The following is a 19,649-nucleotide window of genomic DNA, read 5'->3' as shown; positions in this document are numbered from 1 at the left end:
TAACTCCACGCAACCTAGATTTATCAAATGAAACCGAGGGTCTTCATCTCTGTCTCGATCCAACCAATGTACAAATGTCACCATATGAATAAATGGGTTGTAGTCGAACATGGTATAAACCGCCTGATTACTGGCCAATGATGTAAACCATTAAAAAGCACAAGATAAACCACCAATGATGATGAAGGTATTCAAGGTACAACAACACAATCCAAAAGTGTGAACAATAAAGTTGAAGTCCAACGCTTGTAGAATCATTTGATTGAAGGCCAATGATGTGAACCAATCATCGAATGTGAAGAAGCTACCAATGAGGCATGCAAGCTCCAAGGTACTGAAAGACAATTTTTATATCATCTTCCCGGATAATGAGTTGGAGTCGATAGAAAGTGATCCATCAAAGGAGGGCCATAATGTTTCCCACATTATCGACACAAAACATAAGATTTTGTAGATTTGTCAAGAGTGATTCAAGATTGGTGCAAGAAAATTCAAACAGGGTATAAGTGGTTTGAATTTTCACGTGGGACTTCTCTTGAACATATCAATGACATGACTCTGGCATTTGGTAGCATTTGACTCAAAATAGGATCAGAGGTCATGGTGATAATAGGACATAATAAAATGAGAGGAAAATGGATTTCCCCAACCCGATAAGCCAAGTGACAAAGTGAGGATTCCCCAAACCTAAAACGAGATACAGATAAGAGTCATGTTTAAGAGCGACATACTATCTTTCATACAAAATACATGATATATGTTTCTTTCCACTTTCCCCCACTATATCTATCGAGTACCTCTTTATTTTTAATCTCAAGCTTGAATAGGATACTATATGATTGCCATTTAAGTTCATCCTTCAAATGAATCCATCCTAGTATTTATAACAAGCCCTAGGAAGGAGTAGCTCTGTCTTGTCATGGTTACAAGTCCTTCGTTGTTTTAGTTTTACGAGTCAGATGGAGGGATAACTCGACCTATTTTTCATGTTTAGAGAGTTTGAAAAACAAGTGAAAAGAAAACTCCATATGTCCCTTTTCATAAGTAGTGTCGTAAGTTTGAAAAGGTAGAAAACAATACTCAAGAGAACCGCTTATCCATTTTCAACTAAGGTATTCGTTTTTCATAGCCAATCTATCTTAGTTCGGAAAAGGGTTAAACTTATACTGAGTAGATGTATTTTCATTTAATTTTATGAGTTTGAAGATACAAGTGCTCGATAATATTTTCATATTTTTGGAGTATGAAAAGAGCTAAAATAGGATTCCACTTGGAGGAACGAGTGGTATAAAATTATAACAACTCATTCTAGTCATGATGGGACTTATCAAAACATTTAAAGGTCAAGAGGATGGATAATAAGACCACTCATCATAGTGGTTACTCAGGGAAGGGTAAAACAACCAAGTGAAAGTATATGATCATCGAAAGAGATGGTGACGATTGAATGAAAAAACCGAGGCTCATCTCGCAAAAGCAGGGTGATAAAAATGGAAATCATGAGATGTAAAATGGGAATGGTTTCATTTTTACTCAAACTTAAAGCATGGGAAACTATGCTCGAAGATAATTGAAGATGGTTTCATTTTTTAACAACCTTTGAAACATGAGAAAAAAATATTCTTGGTTTTGGTTTCATTTTTACACAAGCTTGAAATGGAGAAAAACTATGTTTGGAATTAGTTTCATTTTTATACAAGATTTAAACAAAGAAAAACTATACTTGGATTTGGTTTCATTTTTATACAAGCTTGAAACAGAGACAAGCTATACTTGAGATTTGTTTCATTTTTACACAAGCTTGAAATAAAGAAAAACTATGCTTGAGATAAGTTTGTGTGCCCCAAGAATAATGACTCAATTTGAGGTACATGCCCCCCAAGCTTAATTTCATTCACCTAAGTAGACTACTAGGTACTAAAAGGTTGATGGAATGAAGGCTCATTTATGAGACCAAGTGAAAGACTCGACTTGGAATTTACAACATCTAAGCAAAGACTAAAATTGGAAGGGAATTTGTTTCATTTTTTAACGAGCTTAACACAGGAAAAGAACCATGCTCATGAAACCTTGTTTCATTTTTTAACAAGCTTGACACAAGTAAAGGAACTTTGTTCTAGGAGCCTTGATTCATTTTTTAAGGAGCTTGACACAAGATAAAGAACTCTACTCTGAAACCTTATTTCATTCTATAAGGAGCTTGACACAAGAAAAGGAAATGTACTCTAGGAAACTTGATTCATTTTTTAATGAGATTGACACAAGTAAAGGAACTCTTCTCTTAAAACCTTGATTCATTTTTTAAGGAGATTGACACAAGAAAAAGAACTTTGTTCCGAAAACCTGGATTCATTTTTTAAGGTGATTGACACAAGACAAGGAACTCTGCTTTGAAAACCTTAGTCGTGGATCAGAAGAGGCCACGGCTTCCAAGAGGTTCTCATCAGATGGGAGAACAACGCTCTGGAATAAATACATGTCAAGGGATCTAATGGAAATATTAAGCTCCAATGCCCCCATTACATGATGCACTATATCACTGACTAGATTATCAGTAGACACGAGCATGGAATAGGTGACCACATAATTAACTTGTGGCTGGGGTGATACCACTTGCATACAAGGACCATTTAGGGAATATGGTTGATTGGGACTCAAATTAGGACCAATGAATGAAATCTTATCAATGGTCACAATTCTTCCTTCATGCGGGAAACACTTGACACCAAAAAGAGAAGAGACAAGAGCTCCCATGAAATAAACATAGTCATGGCCAAGGAGTAAATTAAAATGAAAAGGGCCTTAGACAACCATCACATCGATATAGATGATTTTTCCTCCCAAAGTAATAGGGAACTTAGGAAGGATCCCTAACGGTTGACTGGTTTCTCTATTACAAGCCAATAGATTTTGGTAACGGGCACAAACTATGGAGAACTTAAATCTTTCCAAGTAGTTGAGGATAGAATACTAACTGATGCGCGTTCATCTATCATTATGCTAGGTAAGGGTATATTATAAGCCTGTACTACGATTTGGAAGGGCACATAAGGAGGAAGACGATATCGGGTAAGTCGATTCCAATCAAAGGAAGTGACCATATGACTTGGAGGGGGTACCATGGGAATTGGAGAACTACCCCCTTGCATTATGGGAATGGGAGGATTTCCCCCCAATTCATTAGAATCTGAAGAAACAAGAAGAACCTAAGCAGTTTGAATTTCAGTCTCTACGGTAAAGGTACCATTAACTAAAGGTGGAATCGATTCAACTCATTTTCTCAATCAATGGTTAGTCGCGAACAATATCATAGTATTGAAATTCAGAGAGAGTGGTATTGATTAGAGATGAATTTTGATCAATCACTTGGTCAACTAGTAGAGGATAAGGGGAAATCTTTTGATAAGGTCATACAACACTTTTGAGGCTTCATCCATACAAGGAAAAAGGTGAATAGGATGATTCCCTTCAGATAACCTATAGGGAAATTTGACTTTACCCTTTTTCCCATGGACCTTACTATCACTAGTTGAGGATTTATCACCAACATGATCTCCAAAGGCTGATGACAAAAGCTGATGTGAGCTTGTGGACCACACTTCCAAAAGCTTGGGAATACGGGGACAATCTCTAAGAATGTGGCCACCCTTACATAACTTGCAAGGGAAGTTCATTTTGTAGGGATGATTGGAAGGTTTCTCCACACTAGTTTGTCCTGTATCGATGGTTGCTTGGTTGGCCCCTTGCTTATTTTGATTCTTCTTTTTTGTCATCATCTTCTTCTTCTTATCTCCCTGGTTTCTAGAATCAATGATTTAACCAGGTGAAGAGGAAGAAAGGGGTGAAGAAAGAATAGGAGAAGAAGGCAAGGGGGATCAACATGAGGTTGATGTGGTTTAGGTGGAGGAGAAGTTGGTTCAGAAGTAGTTTGGACATTTTGAACCATAGGGGTTCAAAACAACCAAACTAGAAAACCAATGGAAAATCAAGGAAGGGACAACGTTGCCATATAAGGAGTGCCAACATTCCCAAAAGAAGGAAAAGGACAAGGATTCCCATTAGAGGGGTTTCCTTGATTGATGGACTCAGGAACTATTTCCATTAGTCTCAACATAATATCTACTAAGGATTATTTCCACAGGAAGGATGTTGTTCCACGATTAATTAATTGATTTTAGAAGTCAATGGCACAAACAAAAGAAAGGGGTAAATAGGAAAAAGATTTTACCAAGCAACAATCAACTACAATATACACCTTGGTGAATGAAGGACTTAACGTACGACAACCAATCTTCCCAAACATTGTGTTCAGTGTATCACGGTATACAAGGTGGAAGACTTGGTCGCCTATGGATGGATAGCAAGATATAGGGGAATCTCATAATATACTCGATGGTACGTGGGAGTGTAGTCTATAGTAGTGTTATCTAATGTGTAAATGTTCGATGAGAGCATTCCTTTATACTTTTCATGCATGGAGCACCATGTAATATACCCAAAGGTAAGTTGAGAGCGATCTTATACACTTACATACGTGGAATGGGATTTCACCCTCGGGATGCATCACTAGCAAACAATGATAGCTCCTATGTTTAACCATGAAGGAACATGTCTCTAGCCTAGACCTCTAGATGTTTTCGTTAATGTTCCAAATGCTCCTAAGGTAAATTTTAAAGTTGATCTTGAGTTATGTTTCGATTTCAAGGCTCAAAAATCGATGTCACCTGAACAGACCTACGATGCAAATAATATGAAAAATTTGATTCTTTTCATTTCAATGAAAGCTATCTAGTGTAGGGAAGAAGTGCAAACATTAATGCAACAATAAAATATGCAACAATAATAGCTTCCTAACTAGATCTTTTAATTCCACAATTCTAATGAAATGATGAAAAAGTAAATGAATTTTAATTCACTAAAGTTCACCTACATGAATTTTTTTTCTTTTTAAAATGAATGAGGATGCACTTATCACCTTTCAACACCAAGCAATGTAATTTATGCTCAGTGACAATCTGAAAAACACCTTTCTAGTACAATGTAACTTAATGTAATTTCTAGAAGTAATGATCAATCTTGAGATGAAGGCTTAACAAATGAAAATGCAATTTCTTTCTAGTTTCCAAAAGAACTAAAAATGCTTATCAGACAAAAAATCAGTAACACATGCAAATAGTAAAATAGTAAATTTGATTACCCAAAGAACTAAATATTTAACCAAAGTTTCTTTTCACTAATTAAACATGGAACAAACCTTTCAAACCACAAATAATCTAAGAAAAATAAGTCAAAATTATATTCACAAAGAGCAAGAGAAAGACTTCAGAGATCAACACATTCAATATCTTCTGTCAAAAACCTTAAAAAATCTCATTTTTTGGAGCAGTGTGATTGTGATGGCTAAAATCAATGCAGACATGGTCTTCACCATGATTGTAATTAGAAAAATACATGATGATGTTGTTCTATTTCTTAGGAAAAGGGCACTGGGTGAGAAAAATTTAGGAGAAAACAAACAAAGTTGAATAAAGACCTATATTTGACACTCTAAACGACACACCACTTAGAATTTGGATCCATAATCAACCAAAGTTATGGATCACTAAGAAGTTGGCCAAACTTATCAAACGAGACCAAAAACAAAAGGAGGATTGAAGGGTTATGTACTGCCCATTGGAGTCTCCATTTTGTTGTGCATGCAATCCTTTATGCAGACAGAAACAATCCCTCTAGTCCTATGGGAGGATCTAGCAACTACAGAAGATAACTACATGCAATATTCCCTAATTCATACTAGAAAATACAAAGGAAGATGGATCTCCTACCTCTCTGTGATTCTAATACCCTTGATGTCGACCTTGACTCTTTAGCTTCCAAGCTCATGATCTCCTCTTCGTTGATGTAGATGAATGCCTATAAGAAAGATCAAGTGGAGGAAACAAAACTATGCAAAGCGTAACTTTTTCTAATACAAATTATGTAACAGATCAAGGATCATTACAATAAATGGACAATAATTTACACATTTATGGAAATAAAACACATATTGTAATAATAATAGATGAAAAAAGGAGCATTACAACGAATGAAGTGTTTATGTGGGAAGCCTCCTTCAAGTGGGATTCCAAGTCCAAGCCTTAGCCTTCAAACACCTTTTCTCCTTTGCAAATGGGTAGCATTTCGGCACAATTCAGCACTAGGATGACAACCAACCATTAGTGGATGGTGTGCAATTATTTTATATGGAAGGAGAGGGAATTGAGGATCCATGAAAAGAGGGAGGAGTTCCACATCTTAAGGGAGAGATCCATGGAAGTAGTATCTAGGTCTAGGAATGGGAGGTCTTGTTCCAATCTTCATTCACCTGAAACCACATTTTTGTTCTCGAGCCTTCTAGTAAGAGAAGGTTCTCCTCTATTTTGGGAAAAGTTATCTGAAGAGGACCAACATAGATATTCTTGATAAAATTTGTTCTAGTAGCGCTAGACATGTGTAATGCTAGAGGTTACCATCATGGATTTTCCTGATAAAGGTCGCGTTGGGCTTGCAAAATAAGGTTTTTGACAAGCTCTTCAAAATGCTTTCATGGAAATTTTTCTTCATTTTATTCAGGGATGTTACTAACATATTTCATGGTGAATACATTGTGTGTGACAACTTTTATAAATTTTTGAAACTTGCGACATTGACGACACAAAGTGCGACGCTTCACGATACGAGACTGGGGGTGCGACACAATATTGTATAGTAGATGCACCCTAAAGCGTGAATTAAAAATGGGAAGTGATGGCTGAAGTGCTTTACAAGAAAAGGAAAGGACTTAGAGAACCATTGTCACGAGACCTGAAAAAAAAATAAAAAATAAAAAAATAAAAAAATAAATAATATATATATATATATATATATATATATATATATATATATATATATATATATATATATATATATATATATATATATATATATATATATATATATATATATATATATATATATCTTACATCTTTGATGTAAGTATGCTTAAATTGTAAGCATCTAACAATACATGGATCCACAAATAGACACAACCATCCATATAGAAAGGAACATGTTTACAATCATGAATACTTAATAACTCCACATAGCCTGGATTTATCAAACAAAACACAAGGTCTTCATCTCTGTCTTGAATCTAACCAAAATATGAATCTCACCATGCGAATAAATGTGTTGTAGTCCAACATGGTAGAAACCACCTAATTACAGCCTAATGATGTAAACTGTTAACAAGCATGAGAGAAACCACCAATGATGATGATGGTTCTCAAGTTACAATAACTCAATCCATGAGTATGAACAATGAAGTTGAAGTTGAACACTCGCAGAATTCTTCATCAAAGGCCAATGATGTGAACCAATCGTTAAATGTGAAGAACCTGCCATTGAGGCATGCAAGCTCCATGTTACTGAAAGGGAGTTTCTAGATCATCTTCCCGGATAATGAGTTGGAGCCGATAGGAACTGATTTGTCGAAGGAGGGACATAATGTTTCCCACATCATGAACATGAAACATGGGATTTGGTAGAGTTGAAAAGAGTAAAGGAACTCTCCTTCAAAAATCTTGATTCATTTTTTAAGGAGATATACACAAGACAAGGAACTCTTCTCCAAAAACCTTAATAAAATTCTTAAGGAACTTGACACAAGACAAGGAACTCTGCTTTGAAAACCCTAATCATGGTCTATAAGACACCGTTGCTTCCATTATGTTCTCATCGGATGGGAAACTAACTCTCTAGAAGGGATACATGGCAAGGGATCTAATGGAAATATCGGGCTCCAAAGCCCCTAGTACATGAAGCATTATATCATTGGCTAGATCATCAATAGACATAAGCATGGAATAGGTGGAAACATAACTAACCTATGGCAGGGGTGATACCACTTGCATACAAGTACCATTTAGGGAAGATGGTTGATTGGGAGTCAAATTAGGACCAACAAACAAAAGCTCATCAATGGTCACAATTATTCCATCATGTGGCAAACATATGACATGAAAGATAGAAGAGACAAGAGCTCCCATAATGTAAAAATTGTCATGACCAAGGAGTAAATTAAAATGCAAAGGGCCTTGGACAACCACATCATCGATATAGACGATTTTTCCTCCCAACGTAATAGGTAACTTAGGAAGGATCCCTAACAGTTGACTAGTTCCTCTGTTAAAAGGCAACAGATTCTGGGTAATGGGCACATGTTATGGAGAACCTAAAAATTAGTTGAGGATAGAATTCTAACTGGTGCGCCTTCATCTATCATTGTGATATGTACGGGTATATTGTAAGCCTGCACTATGATCTAGAAGGGCACATAAGGAAGAAGATGATCTCTTGTAAGTGGACTCCAATCAAAGGAAGTGACCATACAACTTGGAGGGGGCACCATGGGAATTGGAGAACTACTGCCTTGTGTTATGGGAAAGGGAGGATCGCCCCCCTGTACCATGGGAATAAGAGGATTTCCCCCCAAATCATTGGAATCTGAAGAAACAGGAAGAACCTGAGTAGTATGAAGTTCACTCTCTACAGGAAAGGTATGATCAACAAAAGGTGGAATCAAGTCAACCCTTTTCTCGATCAATGGTTGGTCGGGAACAAGCTCATAGGATTGACATTTACATTTAGAGAGAGTGGGATTGACTAGAGATGAATTCCAATCAATCACTTGATCAACTAGTGGAGGATAAGGGGAAATCTTTAGATAACCAATTGAAATATGAGGCTGAGAATTTGTAAGGTCATCCAACACTTTTGAGGCTTCATCCATACAAGGAAAAAGGTGAATAGGATGATTCCCTTCACATAACCTACATGGAAATTTGACTTTACCATTTTTCCCATGGACCTTACTATCACTAGTTGAGGGTTTGTCACCAACATGATCTCTAGAGGCTCATGAAAATTGTGAGCTTGTCGAACACACTTCTAAAACCTTGGGAATACCAGTACAATCTCTAAGGAGGTGGTCACCCTTACATAACCTACAAGGGAACTTCATTTGTGGGGTTGATAGGACGATTTCTCCACACTAGTTTCTTTCGTAGCAATGTTTGCTTAGTGGGACCCTTTCTTGTTTTACTTCTTCTTTTTCATCCTCTTAGTCTTCTTATTAGCTCCTTGGTTACTAGAGTCAATACTTTCACTAGACGAAGAGGGAGAAAGGGGTGAAGAAAGAAAAGATGAGGAAGAGTTCAACTTTAGGATCAACATGAGGTTGATGTTGTTCAGGTGGAGGAGAACTCAGTTGAGAAGTAGTTTGCACATTTTGAACCATAGGGGTTTAAAACAACCAAACTGCAAAATCAATGGTAATTTCGGGAAGGGACAACGTTGCCATATAAGGAGCACCAACATTCCCAAATGAAGGAAAAGGACCAAGATTCTCGTTAGCGGGGTTTCCTTGATTGGCAGACTCAGGAAATGTTTCCATTAGTCTCAACCTAAGATCTACTAAGGACTATTTCCATAGGAAGGATGTTGTTCTGTGGTTAATTAAATTATTTTAGAAATCAACGAAACAAATAAAATAAAGAGGTAACTAGGCAAAAGGGTTTACCAAGCAACCGTGAATTGCAATATACACCTTGCGAACTATAGACTTAACATACAGAAACCAATATACTAGAATGTTTTATTCGGTGTATCACGGTATATAAGGTGGAAAACTTGGTTACCTATGGATGGATAAAAACCTATAGGGGACTCCCAAAATATACTCAATGGTACGTGCGAGTCCATTGTGTAGTAGTGTTGTTTAATTGGTGATCATTTGATGAGAGTGTTCTTTTATACTCTTCATGCATGGAGTGTTGTTTGATATACCCGAAGGCACATGGAGAACAATCATATACACTTAGGTAAGTGGAACAGGATTTCACCCCCAGGATGAAATGCTGGAAAACAATGAAAACTCCTACTATTAATGATGTCATAACACATGTCTAGCCTAGACCTATAGATTTTTTCATTAATGTTCCAAATTCTCATTAGGTTAGTTGAGATAAAATTTAAAGTTGATCTTAAATTACATTTCGGTTTCAAGGCTCAAAAATCGATGTCACTTCAACACACTTGCGATGAAACTAATATGAAAAAAATGATTATTTTCATTTCAATGAAATCTAGTGTAGGGAAGAAGAGAAAACATTGGTGCAATAATCAAATATGCAACCAATAGTAAATTCCTAACTAGATCTTTCAATTACACAATTCCAATGCAACGATAAAAAGTTAAATGAATTTTAATTCACAAAAGTTCACCTACATGAATTTTTTATTTTTAAAATGAATGAGGATGCATTTATCAAGTTTCAACACCAAGCAATGTAATCTATTCTCAATTGCAATCTCAAAAACACCTTTATATTACAATGTAGCCTAATGAAATTTCTAGAAGTAATGATCAATATTGAGATGAAGGCTTAATAAATGCAAATGAAATTTCTTTCTAGTTTCCAAAACAACTAAAAATTCTTATCAGACAACAAATCAGTAACACATGCAAGCAATAAAACCATAAATTCGATTACCCAGAGAACTAAAGATTTAACCAATGTTCATTTTCACTACTTAAACATGGAACAAAATTTTGCAAACCACAAATAATCTAATAACAATAAGTCAAAATTCTATGCATAGAGAGTAGGAAAAAGACGTTAGAGATCAAGACATTCTAGATCTTACATCAAAAACCCTAAAAAATCTCATTTTTCTGACCAACGCGACTATAATGGCCAAAATCGGTGCTGATAGGGTCTTCAACATGACTATAATCAACAAAATCCACGTCGAAAGCACTCTGTTTCTCAGGAAAAAGGGCACTAGGTAAGAAACATTTAGGAGAAGGCAAACAAAGTTTAACAAAGACCTATATTTGACATTCTAAACCAAACACCACTTAGAATTTGGATGCATAATAAATCAAAGCTATGGATCACTAAGAGGTTGGCCAAACTTATCAAACAAGACCAAAAACAAAAGGATGTGTTATCAGCAAAATAGGACCTTGATAGGCTGTTGAATAGACTATCTCAGTGTAACTATTTCGAACCAATCTTTTAGCTAAGGCTTAGCCTCCTTAGCCTTAGAAGACTCTCTCAAAGGGTTAATGATTTTGATTAAAGATATGGATAGATGGCTAACTATATGGTTCGTGATTGTATATGTTTATAGGTTGAAAGATGAAGGTTGGCTACCATTGGGCTATGGAGTCAAAGTATGTTTTAGTACCACAACAAGATCAGTTTAACATGAATTCAGGGCGTAGAGAGTTTTTATTCATCAACCAAAACAAAGATACAATGCAAGGAAACACAGTTTATAAATACATGAAGGAAGTTAGAGCATCATTGATGAGTTCTAAGTAACATGTATTCATACCACTGCAAGTAAGTGAAAGAGGAAAGCCATGAGACAATAGGACATTAAAAAATCTCTTTGAATCCTGAGTAGTGAAGCCAAAACATTCTACCTAGCATGGAAGTCAAGGCATTATAGAGTTCAAGTGCAGAAATGCAAATATAAAACAGTGAAACACAATTAGTTTACCTATGAAGGAAGTCAGAGCATCATTGATGCTTTCTGAGTATCATAAGTAAATATCATTGCAATGTAAGTATTGGAAGATTCCATCAAAACAATAACATACAAGAAATCTTCATGAATCTTGAGTTGTCTAAGTAAAAACTCTGCATTAGGTTAAAAATATACATAGTCTGCACATAGAGCAACAGCTGAGCCAAAAAGTCTCCAACACTTTGCTAATTCGACCTCTTGCTTTATATATAGCATTTAAAACATGTATTCCTTCATCCCTCATCAAGAGAATTCGAATTTGATATGAGTGACACCTATTCTAACCATAAAACAAACCTTTAATTAGAACTAGCTGTTAACTAGTAGTGCTAGTGACCTAATACAACTAGGAGTGTAACTTCTTATTATGATTACAACAACCTTATCTAAACATTGAAAGAATTTTTTGACAGCTGCAACCTCATGAGGTCGAATTTGATGAAGCCTCCCACGTTGTCACCTTACTGCTAATTATAAACCGTAGAAATTAGGGAACATGTTTCCATGTTTTTAGGTTTAGATCCTTGAAAATTTGCACGTGGGACAGAGCCTTTATCTTCTCATCCATGACATATTTTACGGAACTGAAAGAGGTTTTTGTAGTACATGTTGTCTAGGACAAAAACCTCTGTTTTTTTTTAAAACACTTCTCCAGCTGTCCAGAATCTGTCTTTGAAAAACATGTGTAAAACAGGAAAAATCTGTTCTCTGAAATTAGGGTTTCAAAGAAAGCTTAGTATCGCCCAAATGAAAACACTTATGAATAAAGTGAGATAGGTTACTGTATCTAGAGAGTTTATTAATAGAAACCTCCTTCAAAATTCCAAAATACCTTTTCCTGTGACCAGAAACTGATCTTGAAAAACATTGCTCAAACCAGAAGACAAAGCTTGACTTTCAGCAGTTTCATAGTGCAAGTTTAACCATAAATTTCTCCCACCTCATAATGAATTTGAAGAAACTGAAAGAGGTTTTTTTAGTTCATTATCTTAGGAAGAAAAGCCTCTTTCAGTTTTCAAAATTTAGTTCTCCGTTGCTCAAGAACCCTTCTGGAAGTTGAGGAGTAAAAGAAGAAAACAAAGTATTTTATGCTGAAATAGGCTTTTTCAGGGGTTTTGTAGCACGCTATGAAAACTCCTAGTTTAGAATCCACAATCTCATAGCCCGGCCAGTGCAAATTCTAGGTTTTGTGCTACAAAAACTCCTAGGCAGTTTTGTAGTGCATGAAAACCTTGACACAAGTTTGACACATGGAATCTATGTGTGATGTGGGACCAGTGATGAGCAAGAACGGAGTGTTGACCCTATTTGACCATACCAACAAGACACTTTTCTAGATCTTAGACACTAAAGAAACCATGGAAATACTAGACCAAGACTAACACCAATCCTTTGGAATAGAATTGATGCTCAGAATTTAGGAATTTTTTCTTGAGTGATAACAGGATGTTTGAAAGGTTATGTACTCCCCATCGAGGTCGCCATTTTGTTGTGAAGGAAATCATTTCTGCGGATAGAAATGATCCTCTAGTCCTATGGGAGGATCTAGCAAAATAGAACACATATACATGCAATATTTCCTAATTCATACTAGAAAATAAAAAGGAAGATAGATCTCCTACCTCTTCTTGACGCTAATACCCTTGATGTCGACCTTGAATCTTTGGATTCCAAGCTCATGATCTCCTGTTCTTTGGTGTAGATGAGTTCCTGCAAGAAAGATCAAGTGAATACAACAAAACTATGCAAAGCATAACATTTTCTAATACAAATTATGTAACAGATTAAGGATCATTACAATAAATGGACAATAATTCTCACATTTATGGAAATAAAACACATATTTTATTATTAATATATGAAAATGAGAGCATTGCAACCAATGACGCCGTGATGTTGGATGCCTCCTTCAAGTGAGATTCCAAGTCTAAGCCTTAGCCTTCAAACACCTTTTCTTCTTTGCAAATGGGCAGCGTTTCGGCAGAATTCAACATTAGAATGGAAACCAGCAAACCATTCATGGATGGTGGGGAATTCATTTATAGGGAAATAGAGGGAAATTCATTCTCGAGCCTTCTATTAAGAGAATATTCTCCTCAATTTCGGGAAAAATTTCCTAAAGAGGACTAACATGGATTTTCCTGACAAAATTTGTGCTCGCAGCACTAGACATGTGTAATTCCATAGGTTACTAGTGCGGATTTGCCTGATAAAAGTCGTGTTGGGCTTGCAAAAAAAGGTTTTTGACAAGATATTTAGAATTCTTTCAAGGACAATTTTCTTCCTTTTCTTCAAGGATGTCCTAAACATGTTTCATGGTGAATACATTGTGTGCGACAAATTTCATCAATTTGTGATATTTGTGACATTGACGACACAAAATGTGACATTGACGACAGAAAGTACGATAGTTCAAGATAAAAGACCAGGATTGTGACAAAAAACCATATAACACCTACGTAGGACACCTCACATAAGTTACCTTTTCAATTCCATCAAAATTGAGCTTTAGAAAATTCAGACAAGGAGTATTTTAGGAGGAGGAAATATGAATTAAAGTAGTTTGAAGAAAGGGGGAAATCATGAATCCTAGATGTGGGAACTAACTTAAGAGTAGCATGGCCTCATTTATTGAATCCTAATAGTCATTATATGACGAAGAATTCATATAAATCTATTGCTTTACATTCTTCTAAATTGTGATCCAAAGAGTTGTCAGGAAATCAATATGGGCAGTAGCTAGGGTGATTTATCTTTACTTGATAATTTATTGTGAATTTGGTTTCTCATTACTTTCTATTATGTTCTTGTTCATAAAAAAATTTCCAAAACAATAAACCATGAAGACCATAAAAATATAAAGAACACAAAATGTAGGCAACAAGCCAGGACAAAACCACCTTGGGGAAAACCTAGAAAATTCTTCTCTTATTATAAAATAAAATCAAATGAGAAATCCAAGACCCAAACAACAATACCAAGACCTACAACAAGCCCCAAGTCAACCCTCCTTACAAGTCCTCCGAACAAGTCAAATTCAACTCAATTCAATTCCTTCCAAATCAATTCTAGCAACAAAATTCAAGCCCCCAACAATTAGATTTTGGGCCTGCAATGATCCTACAACTTCAGCCCCAATAACAACACTAGAATCCTCAAACATTTTAGGAAATTAGGGTATAACTTAGGGCAAAAACGTTAATTATATTCCTCCTTAGACTTTCCTTTCTCTCTTTTTATTTCTTGCTCCTTCTTCTCTTTATTTTCACTCTTCTTGTCCCAAAAATCGAACTTGCTTGGATTGTCCTCAAATGAGATCAAACTTTGTCTATATATACACATATAAGAGGTCTAATTACCCCTACTAGGTTTAACTTGGTGAGGTATGGCTGACTTGGGTTTTTAGGTACAAAAATGACACTTTTGACTCATTTTTTTTTCCTTCCACTTTCTTTTAAAGTCCAATGGGACTTGACTTCAATACAATATTTTGACTTATGAAAATACTATTTTTACTCCATAACCCATAGAAGAAAAAATAACATGGTTTACCTAATTGACAAATCAAATTGAGCATGAAACCCATGCTTGAAAAATAATATTTATTTTTCACCTTTTTGATCTTTTACATAAAATATATAGCGACAGAATTACAATATCAATTATGAAGACCGAACATAGTTACATTTTCCAACGCTCCCTCTTAACGAGGTAGGTATTTATAATTAGATAGTAGGTACAAAGATACCCTCAAACTGAAATGTTGTCATATGAAGAGTTAAACTAGTAAGTCACCATTTTAAACATCAACATCGCAACCAACATAGTCAAATAGAAACAATATAGTAAGGCCTTTTGACTAATAAGTTCTAACTATCCACAAATTAGAGAACAATGTCGGGAGGCACACATATGAACACCACAATCCCTCAAGGCATATACACCATTTGGATTTTCACTAGGTGTGACCTTCCAAGACTATTCTTATCCTGAATTACCAATCCTTAGAATATTAGTCCTCTTCGACCACTCTTAATTTGGAAACCGTGTCAGATGCTTAAAGAGTGTCAGTTCATGACACTACTTCCTATATTGGATTTTAAATCCTCAAGGAGTTTTACTCTCAGAAGCTTATCCAATCCTCCATTATCCCTCCCACTGTATAATGGTTAGTCCTCGCCCAGTGTGTGACACATATGGAGAATATCATGTTCACACATCAATCCCTCTCAACAAGTGAGGAGCTCCTTACTCCTCAAATATGAAGTAGATTTCTTGCTCCCTCTAAATCAAGGAAAGTTTATCATAACCATATTCATAAGTTCCATTCTCTGCCTCATTCATTAGATCATTTTCCTTCATGAAGAGCATAGTAGCAGCTACAAGGGTTCCTATCTATCATCATCATAACATAATTTGAAATTTGACCTTCCTGAATGTTGTAGAGCCAAACTCTTTCTCGATTGTTCTTTGCAATAGGGTTCTTGCCATCAACATCTTTCATTGCTTTCCATCAATCATTATTTATAGCATCTTCATCATTAATAGTAACTTTTCAAACCAATCCATGTATAGTTAACCATAACTTTCTCTGTTTATTTCGAATGTGAATATCATTGAATGGGACATGAACAATGGGCTATCTCGTGATTTGCTACCTTTCCTGCTTTTATGATGTATATATCTCTGCCATAAATACTTTGAAGTCAAAGCCAATGTTTTCAACTCAATCCATGTTATTTAGAATTTAGCTTTTAAATGGTTGTAAATTTAATGTATCAAATGCTCTATTTTCAATTCTACAACATGTCTTTTCCGGTAGCCAAGTCTTATCTCAATGAATCAATAATATAAATGATTAATATCAGAGTCATAATAGCCTTATTTTCAATATGTCATTATTAGCTACTAGGTCCCTCTGAGGTAAAAATTCATTTCCATATCTATCTTCATACCAGAATATCTCTTCATGATCTTTGTCTTCCAAACATCAGTCAATGTTCATGGAGCGAACTAATCAACATATTCATCAAATTTGTATGTAACTCCCTATGAATTTGTCCATCTTTCATTCTTCAGGAGACCATGTTGGATGTTATTTTTATTTGCATCACAAGTTTTGCCTATCTTCAACGCTTTTATATATTTAGTTATCATATGGAAGAGTTATTTCGTATCTTTCATGCTTCTATGTGTCAAGCAATGAAAGGGAAGATTTTTGTCCAATCCAATCTTATCAAAGACATGGCATGCTTGTTCTACAAGGAATATTTCCACAATGAGCTCTTTCTTCAATATTACTAAAAATATGAATTCTAATGAGAAGCTCTTAAATATACATACATCATCCTTTATATTTTCCATCTAGTCTTCTCCCTTTTGAAAAAGTTGAATATTTTCTTGAGGATGATGTATATGATGATGTCTAAGATGAAAAGTGCTCAATTATAAATTCATGTCACATCTCTATTATATTCATACCTTTGAGCTTATTTCACTAGTACAAAATGAGAGATTAGTGACTACACGACTAAAAAAGTTAGTCACCACAATTATTTCAAGTGAATTACTACTAAATCTGAGCAATTTTAAGTGACTGACCTAAAAACAACTAATTTATTCTAGGGATAAAATATATGACTAGATATTAAGTGACTCAACTAGAAAAAGCTAACTTATATGACTAGATAATAAGTGGCAAAATTAAAAATGATTAATGTAAATTAAAAATTATTAGCGCTTTACTTGTAAGGGAAAAATATCATATTTTTACTGGTTCATGTTGGATTTGACATATCTAGGTAACATATCTATGGCATAGTCAACAGTCTTAAGCTTCACATGAGTACATGAATGCATAAGAAACCTTGATATTTAAGGTCTTTAATAATTCTGAAAAGGGTTTACAATTTTGCATCATGGTCAAATTTTGTTCTTGATACATTTATTTCATACATTTTTTGAACACATTAGACTCCCTTACGCAAATTAATGTTTTGGAATGTGAAATTACTTGGTTCATAAGGCTAACAATTCACTATTTTGAAGATTGTCTTGATGGTTTACTTGCATGCCTTTTTGTAGATGTATGATCACTTTATAATTTTGAATGCCACAACCTAACACACATAAAGATATAGTGTTTGAATCCCAATAGTGCCACTATTGGTGCACGATATACACAATTTAGACAATGCACACAATTCTTAAATATTTGATGTCGACATATGGAATTTCTTATTGTTTAAGGGTTCTTTAAAACTTACATTGATATCTAGTCTTAATGGCAATTTGTTCTAAATACATATTGGTTATTGTACTCACACGCCAATGGTATTTCTCATGGTTCATTGTTTGCAATTACATGCTTTGGAATGTTACAAATACATCGTTTGGGTCACAATTCTATGGTTACAAACTACCCAACTATAAATGGTGATAAATTGATGATAAATAGATGACATTTGAATGTTACAAATGTGTAAGTAGTCCAAATTCAACTTTGTTGTCTTCATTTTCCTTAGTAACAACGCCAAGTTTGAATATTTCCTTTATTTATCATCGTAAACACATAACTCATTGTCATCCAAAACATAGTTAATACTGTTGGTGTATGATCTCTTAATTGTGGAATGGTATCTTGATGATGATAATGAACTCTCAATATCCAATGCTCATAAATACAATGAATGAATGATCTAATGCCTTACTTGTCTAGACACAATTTATGATTCATTTTCTATTTTTATTGTGTCATTGTATATATGTTTCATTAGCATCTCATGTTATATGGTTAATTGAGCAAGTTTTATCTTTCACTTTTCAAGTATAATTTCGTTGCATGAATACACATAGTTGTCTAATTAAAAATCTTTCAATTTTTTTCAATAATTCATGGTTTGTTTGAATATTTGCACACTTACCCCTAGCCTTTTAATTTATGAGTGAGTAGAGTCAAATTGTAAGTCTTCGTTAAGGAACTTCCCGACATTACTGAATGACTTGTCTTAGCTCAATATTTAAGCATTCCCCCTTAGACAAGGATATCCTTCTTGTAGTCTAAAGAGTGAGAGAAGGCCACCAAGGTGACATTGGCTAGCTTGATTGAGAGTTTCCTTTTAGGCATTATGGGTGGGGTCAAGAATTTTTTTTCAATGAGTATTTGAGTGGAGGCACAATTTAGAAAATTCTTACAAGAAAGTTAGTTTCCCTTATTTCCATCACCTAAAATAATTCCAAGAAAATAATGTGATTTTAATAACTTCTAGTTTTGATAAATAATTAATTCAATAAAAAAAAAAAACAAGATTATTATTATTATTGTTATTTTTGTATATGGCAGAACAGACAACTATAGCGAGCTCGTACTTACGTGACATGGGATCAATTCTATCCATTGCCACAATGACCTCCAATTGTACCCACATTGCCTCACATGTGACACTGAGCTAATCGGAGATTAAACCAATAACATCATAAGAAATTCCTTAACAACCCATTCTACCATCAACTCATATACACCATGTGGAAAATTAAAACTAACCTTTAATACTAAAAAATATAGCCATTTTATTTTATTTGAAAATAATTTTTAATATCTAATTTGAGGAAACTTGGTAAAATAAAGTTTAATGTGAAGATTGCTAATAAAAATCAAATTTAGTGGGAGGAGTCAAAAACATATTTCACTAAATTGGCATAATAGGTTGGATGCTATGGGTATAAATCGACACCAAGATTATCAAAAGAAATGAACACGAGGCTCATATGAAACAAACAAAGGCTTTAGGTTGGCTTGATTGCAACACATGCATGTGAGATCAATAAGAGACTCGCATTTACATAATTCTGTCAGCCATCCTCCAGCCATATTACCATGCCTGCCTGAATCCTCTATTTTTTCACTTCAATTTATGGGATTCAAAGGTATTTTTCATTCTCCTTATTTTTCTCTTTTTCACAATTCAATTTTCTTGATTTATTTTTGAGTTTTTCCTCTACTTTTATTTTCTCATCGAAATTTCAGCTCTCAT

Source organism: Pinus tabuliformis, chromosome 6 (assembly GCF_031772625.1).
Source record: "Pinus tabuliformis cultivar Carrire ecotype Pingquan chromosome 6, CPIR1, whole genome shotgun sequence".
Classification (NCBI taxonomy): Eukaryota; Viridiplantae; Streptophyta; class Pinopsida; order Pinales; family Pinaceae; genus Pinus; species Pinus tabuliformis.
The sequence above is the reverse complement of the archived record's forward strand: the minus strand, read 5'-3'. Positions refer to the sequence as shown.